The sequence below is a fragment of the Myotis davidii genome, unplaced genomic scaffold, assembly GCF_000327345.1.
Source record: "Myotis davidii unplaced genomic scaffold, ASM32734v1 scaffold575, whole genome shotgun sequence".
NCBI classification, from domain to species: Eukaryota; Metazoa; Chordata; class Mammalia; order Chiroptera; family Vespertilionidae; genus Myotis; species Myotis davidii.
Genome location: NW_006290306.1, coordinates 1,167,101 through 1,173,083, shown reverse-complemented (window position 1 = coordinate 1,173,083; position 5,983 = coordinate 1,167,101).

Here is a 5,983-nt window from a genome sequence, read left to right as displayed (position 1 = left end):
CCACCAGCTCCAGAGACTCTAGAGTAGGGCTTCTCCAATTTTCCTGTGGGTCAGAATCACCCGGAGGTGACTGCTATAACTAAAGTGTTAAAATGGATTGTTAAAGCCCTGAAGGGTATGGCTCAGTTGTTTGGGCATTGCCCCCCAAGTACCAAAGGTTGCTGGTTGGATTCCGCATCAGGTTACATGCCCAGGTTGCAGGCTTGATCCCCCAAAGGAACATCAAGGAGGCAGCTGATCGATGTCTCCCTCTCACATCAATGTTTCTCCTTCTCCCTCTCCCTTCCTCTCTCTCTAAAAATCAATAAAAATATTTAAAAACAACAACAACAACAACAACAACAACAACAACAACAACACACACACACACACACACACACACACACACACACACACCTCTCCTATCCCCTCTCTCTCACACACACACACACACACACACCCAAACAAACAAAACCCCCAACTAGATTGTTGGAAGAAAATCTTGGTAAAATTAAGATAGTAGGACCCCATTCCCAGGGTTTCTGATTCACGAATTTTGGGGATAGACTTCAAGAATTTATATTTCTAACAAGCCCCAAGGTGACACTGATGCTGCTGGTTTGGGTCCACATATGACCTCCTCAGGGTGGACATCCCCCTCCTTCTCCCTTTTAACCTCCACTCTTGCATTGAACATATTGGATGCATACATTGGGGTCTTGGCAAGAAACAGCATTCATCTCAGATGGTTCAAACCTGACTTTAATGAACAGCTACTTATAGAAGTGTGGGCAGGATATTAACAGGGCACACAAGGGAAGTTGAGGCACCCAGAGACCAGCACCAGTAGGAAGTGGTGACCATCCTAGGGCTGCAGTGTTTCCAGAGCTTGGTCAGGGCTGGGCTTGTGAAGGATGGGCTGCATTGTGGGGAGATATGCTAGAAATGCAGCACAGTAATAGGTGAAGCCATTTCCAGGGGTCCCAGGGCAGAGAATGGACCTCAGATGGGGTGGGGGCAGAGTATGACTAGCACACCGGGCAAGATGCTGCTCCTCTTCCTCACTGTGCCCCATTCCTCGACAAATACCTTTCCTCTTTCAGAAGCTTACTAGAGGCCAGCTGGCCCAGCAGAGAGGGGGAACTGAATAATGTCCACAGTCACTCTCAGCCCCCAGTCAGTAAACTGGGATCTTGACCCTGCCTCAATGGTGTGTGGAGACCTCAGGACTCTGAGAGTGCCTGTTAACAGAGCTGTCTCTCCTCAGCATTCATCCTCTTTACAAACTCTCCCTGCTACCTCAGATAGGATGGTGATATTTCCATCGCCTTCTATGGCCTCCCCATGGTCAGGCATGTTGGGAAAAGGCTCACTGCTTCTGTAGCAGCCTTCATGGGACTCTGAAAGGAGAGCTTGGAGGGGTTGGGGAGACAGCGTGGGGAGGGGACAGAGAGTTTCAAGTTATTTCCAGACCAAACCATAAGGAACACACAGTGCTTGGCTTTGGCTCAGAAAGACCTCCCTTTCCATCTATGGAACAATGAAAATGAAATCTCTTCATCCTTAGGAAAGAAAACAAAGAGAGAAGAGGGGAAAACAAGAGGCACAGGAGAGGACTGTCCTAGAGCTGCCTGCCAAAGGGCCATGTTGCTACTGGTCCCAGCTGGCGAGTGTTTAGTGTCTCAATTTACCTTTTTGTGGATGTCAGGATGTTTTCCTGAGCCACACAGCAAGATCTCTGTGTCAGATAACCCCCTCTGTGGTAAGGTCATCTGTGAGCATGTTTAAGAAACTGTGGGCTGACCAGCGGTTTCAGAACCTGACATGGAAATCAGTGGGTGGCAGATAAACTGGGAGGCTCTCACACCCTCAGGACAAGGAGAATTGGCCCTTCTCCACAGGAAGGGGTGTATGTGGGTGGGAGGTGGATCTTGGGTGCTAGGAGGGTGTCTTAGGCAAAGAATGGTCTAGGCCAGCCGTGGGCCATTTATATTAGTTCACACAAACACTCCATCCATGCTTTTGTTCCGGCCCTCTGATCCAGTTTAAGAACTCATTGTGGCCCTCGAGTCAAAAAGTTTGCCCACCCCTGGTCTAGGCCCTCCTCAGGTGGTTAAAAGCGTCTCTTCTACCCCTAGTTTCTAGTTCTTTTTCTTCTTGAGATAATAACAAAAAAGCAATGGAAGCCTACATCTCTCAAAGGCTCCTGAGCCTTGAAGAAGAGGCACCTTATGAATTAGGGCCAGGAAGCTCTGGCTGGAGACAGAGAAATGGACTCCCTATAGTTTGATGGTTCTTTATTCTCTTAGCTCTGTGTAGAGACCTTGGCCTCACCCATCTTATCCACGAATCCCTATCTAACTCTATCCTTGAACTTGCCCCTCTACCATTCTGAGCCCTATCCCCCCAACACAGAGTTTTCTTCCTGTCCCCTTTGACACTGATGACACAGGAACAATTGGGAAGAGGACAAGCTTAGGATGTGCATTCATGATGCTGCCAATTTGGAAGGGAACAGAAATGGTCTCTGACCAGGTCCTGTGGAAGAGGAGATGCTGGTGTGCGAGGAAACTTGGCAGGTTAGGAGGAGGCAGGGACAGACTTCTTTTCTAGATAGGGGTGAGTGCTTGACCTTTCTTGTGGTTTCCTCTAAAAGCCACTTCTACTGCCCGCATGGCATTTGGAGGTGAGAGACCTAAACATCTGATCTGGGATACCTGGTAGAGTAGAAGGAGTGCTGGATGGCAGCTCAGGGCTCCCAGGGTAGAGTTTTCCTTCTGCCATAGTTCCATTTGGGGGAGACATTACCTCTCTGGGTTGCTAATTTCCCAGAGCTGTAATAAGGGGTCTGGCTAGATGAGCTCTGAGATTCTGTTCAGCCTTGATATCCTGAGATTCTATGGCCTGGTTGTTACCTCCATAGTGTTTCATGTCCTCAGAGATCTCTCTTGGACTCACAGTCATGTGTTAAAGAGGAAAACAAGATTTGAAAATCCATTACATTTGGGAAATGCACATTCCTGACACCATTTTGGTAATTATAGAAGCTGGCCCAGATACTGCACACTGTGATTTCCAGAGAAGCTTGATTATTAATGAGATGGGGCCATTTCCTGGTCCTTGAACATCATGTGTTGTGGCCAATGTTTCCATCCAGATACTTCATTTTCTCCTGGGAACTCCCACTTCCACAGTCTTATATATGACCCTGTCCCAGAGCTAAGGGTTATCTTGAAACTTCTAAGTTGGATACATGATGCTATTTTCTCTTTATGCTCTGATCTAAGTGAAGTACTCTGATCAGTGGTAGAGCTAAAAGAATATGGGGAACATGGGAGCAGGTCAAGACTGGAAGGAGAGATTCAGAGCTGATGGAGGAACCAGTAAGGCCTTGTCCTTGGAGTCTGACAGATCCAGGGTTCAACCTGGCGGCTACCATTAACCAGCTCTGTGACTCAGGGTTATTCATTTAATCTCCCCAGCCTCAGTTTCCTCATCTGAAAAATGTTTAGCCCCCTTTGATGCTAAAATTGTACCCACCTTTGGGGGCAGCTAGGAGGATGAAATAAAAACATCTATGCAAAGTATTTCTTTCATGTCCTAGTTCAAGTTAGATATTCAATTCATGAGTTTCCTTTCCTCTTCCTTTTAAATTTATGGGAGGAAAGTGAAAGGAGAGAGAGACCCATTCTGGAGAAAGAAAGGCCGAGGAAGGTGACTCACAGTTATGCACATTATGCCCTGAAGAAAAAAGAGAGAAGCTAAGTACATCACAGGAGGAAAATCATTTTAGGTAACCACAAACACAGAGTCTGGGATGGGAGAAAAGATAACCTTTTCTGTGGAGTTGTCTTTTAGCCTGTAGATGACCAGTGTTGGATGGGCACCTTGGAGTCTCTTCTTATATTTGACTCCTTTTCTCTTCTCTTAGCCCCTCCTGAAACCTCGCTGTGCCTCTCTGCCCATCCCTCTTGACTTCTGTGAGGCAGAAGGCCCCTTCTGACCTTCATGAACACAGGCTGTGCAGTTCAGGTTTTTTTGAGTGGAGCACTGATCACACAAAAACCTTTCCCTTGCTAATACTAGTGTAGAGAATTATTATGCTAAAGAAATCTCTTTCCAGACAGGTAAGGGGTTGGGAATCAAGGGAGTGAGGGACCATCAATACCCATCTATGCATTAAAAGATGCCCCAACAACCTTTTATGAGTTTCCATAGACTCAGATCACCAAGTAGCTGGAGAGCTAGACATCAGAAGAATATTCTAAGAATGAGAGTCAAAGCCCTAGATCAGGTGAGTCACAAAAATTTCACACTCACTGCAATTGAATGTATCCTATTTTATTTATTATTATTATTATTTTTAAAGAGAATGGCCTTCCTGGATCAGAGAGACAGGAGAGAGAAGTCCTCAAGGCATTTTTTCCTCTAAGGTTTCATAAATCAGTTCAGACATGACTGGGTCTAATGTGGGTCCATTGAGATGGCAGCTCAGAGCACTCAGGTGGGGATTTAGTTCCCTCTGAGCCCCATCCTCAGGCTTCCCAAGCCCCCATGTGCTCAACTCCCTCCTCTCATGGGCCCAGACCCAGATTCGCAGCATGTTCTGCAAAGACATGTCTTTGTTCTGTTGCCCACTCCCAGCTTTCTCTGAGAACAAAGAGGAAGTCCAATGACAAATGTCCTCTTGCAAAGTAATTAAGCTCACGGCATGGGGGCCAGTGCTTCTCAGGGCTGGCCAGCGGGGAGGGTTGGAGTCCACAATAGGTCTGCCAGGAGGGACCTGCTTTTTCTCACGTCCTTCCATCCTAATGGAGGTTGTATTCCCACATGTGACTGTCCAAGTGTTGACACTGTGGGACACAGGGGTCTCAGGATATGTCCTGGACCATGCTGGCACAGTGCACAAAGCCACGACTTCCTGGCTGCAGTGGTCACTGGATGCTGCAGGCTTTCCCACACGTGGCAGGAGAGGGTGCTTAAGGAAGGCCTTTGTTCCCTCAGAACCTATGAATCAGCTCATAAAAGAGAAGGCCAGGTTGCCAAGGTCATGTGTGGGAGAGGAGGAAAAGAGAGGAATTGGTTACTCTTTATGTAATGACGGGCTAATAGTCCTTCTTCACTGAAGAAAGGGACAGACATGCTAATAAAAGAATTTAAGTTAGGAATGAGCAGGAGGATTTTCAGCACCAGGACCAAACAGAGACAAATGGGCTACATTTCTTTCCTGTAGACATTCTTCAGAAAGGAATAAGACTATGGTTGAGAATCCTAGCTGGAGGCAGGGAAATGATCTCCCAGTTGTGCATGATACTTAAGAGAGGTGACCTTCTAAAATGGCCCAGGGCACAGGACCGTGGCATCTTCTAGAATCTCTGCCATCAAGTAGGAGTATTTCAGAGATATCTTCTCCAAAGGGCACAACTAGAGCCCACAAAGAGGTCCTGAGTAACAAGGTGTTGGCCGACTAGAAGGAGAACTGTTTAACAACAGAAGCTGTCCAATAGTGGAAAGGACTATTTAATTAAAACACTGAGCTTCCAGTTGCAGGGAGTATTTAAACCAAAGATACAAGTCTGGAATCCTTTGGAGGGTGGGCTTGATGCCCTTTCAGACTCCTTGGCAAGGCGCAGACACTCCGTTTCTTATTTTCCCACTTGTCTCTATAGTTAACAGACTTAGAGCTATAGTTCCTTCTGGTGGAAAGGTTGCTTCATTAAGCCAGGGTTTGTTCACTGATTTATTTACTTGTCCTTTGAAGACCTACTATGCACTGGGCCTGGACATACAAAATTAAAAACACATAGTGACTTTGTATTCAGGGACTGCACAGTATATTGAAAGGGCAGTCATGGAAACAGGTCAATTGCAACTTTGCATGGCGGTGACTAAATAGGAGCACTGAGTAAGAGCTGTGAAAGCAAGGAGGAGGGAAGAAAAGCAGCATCCCCTGAGGGGTTGAAGAGGGCTTCTCAGAAGAGCCAACTTTTCAGCTGTCAGCTTG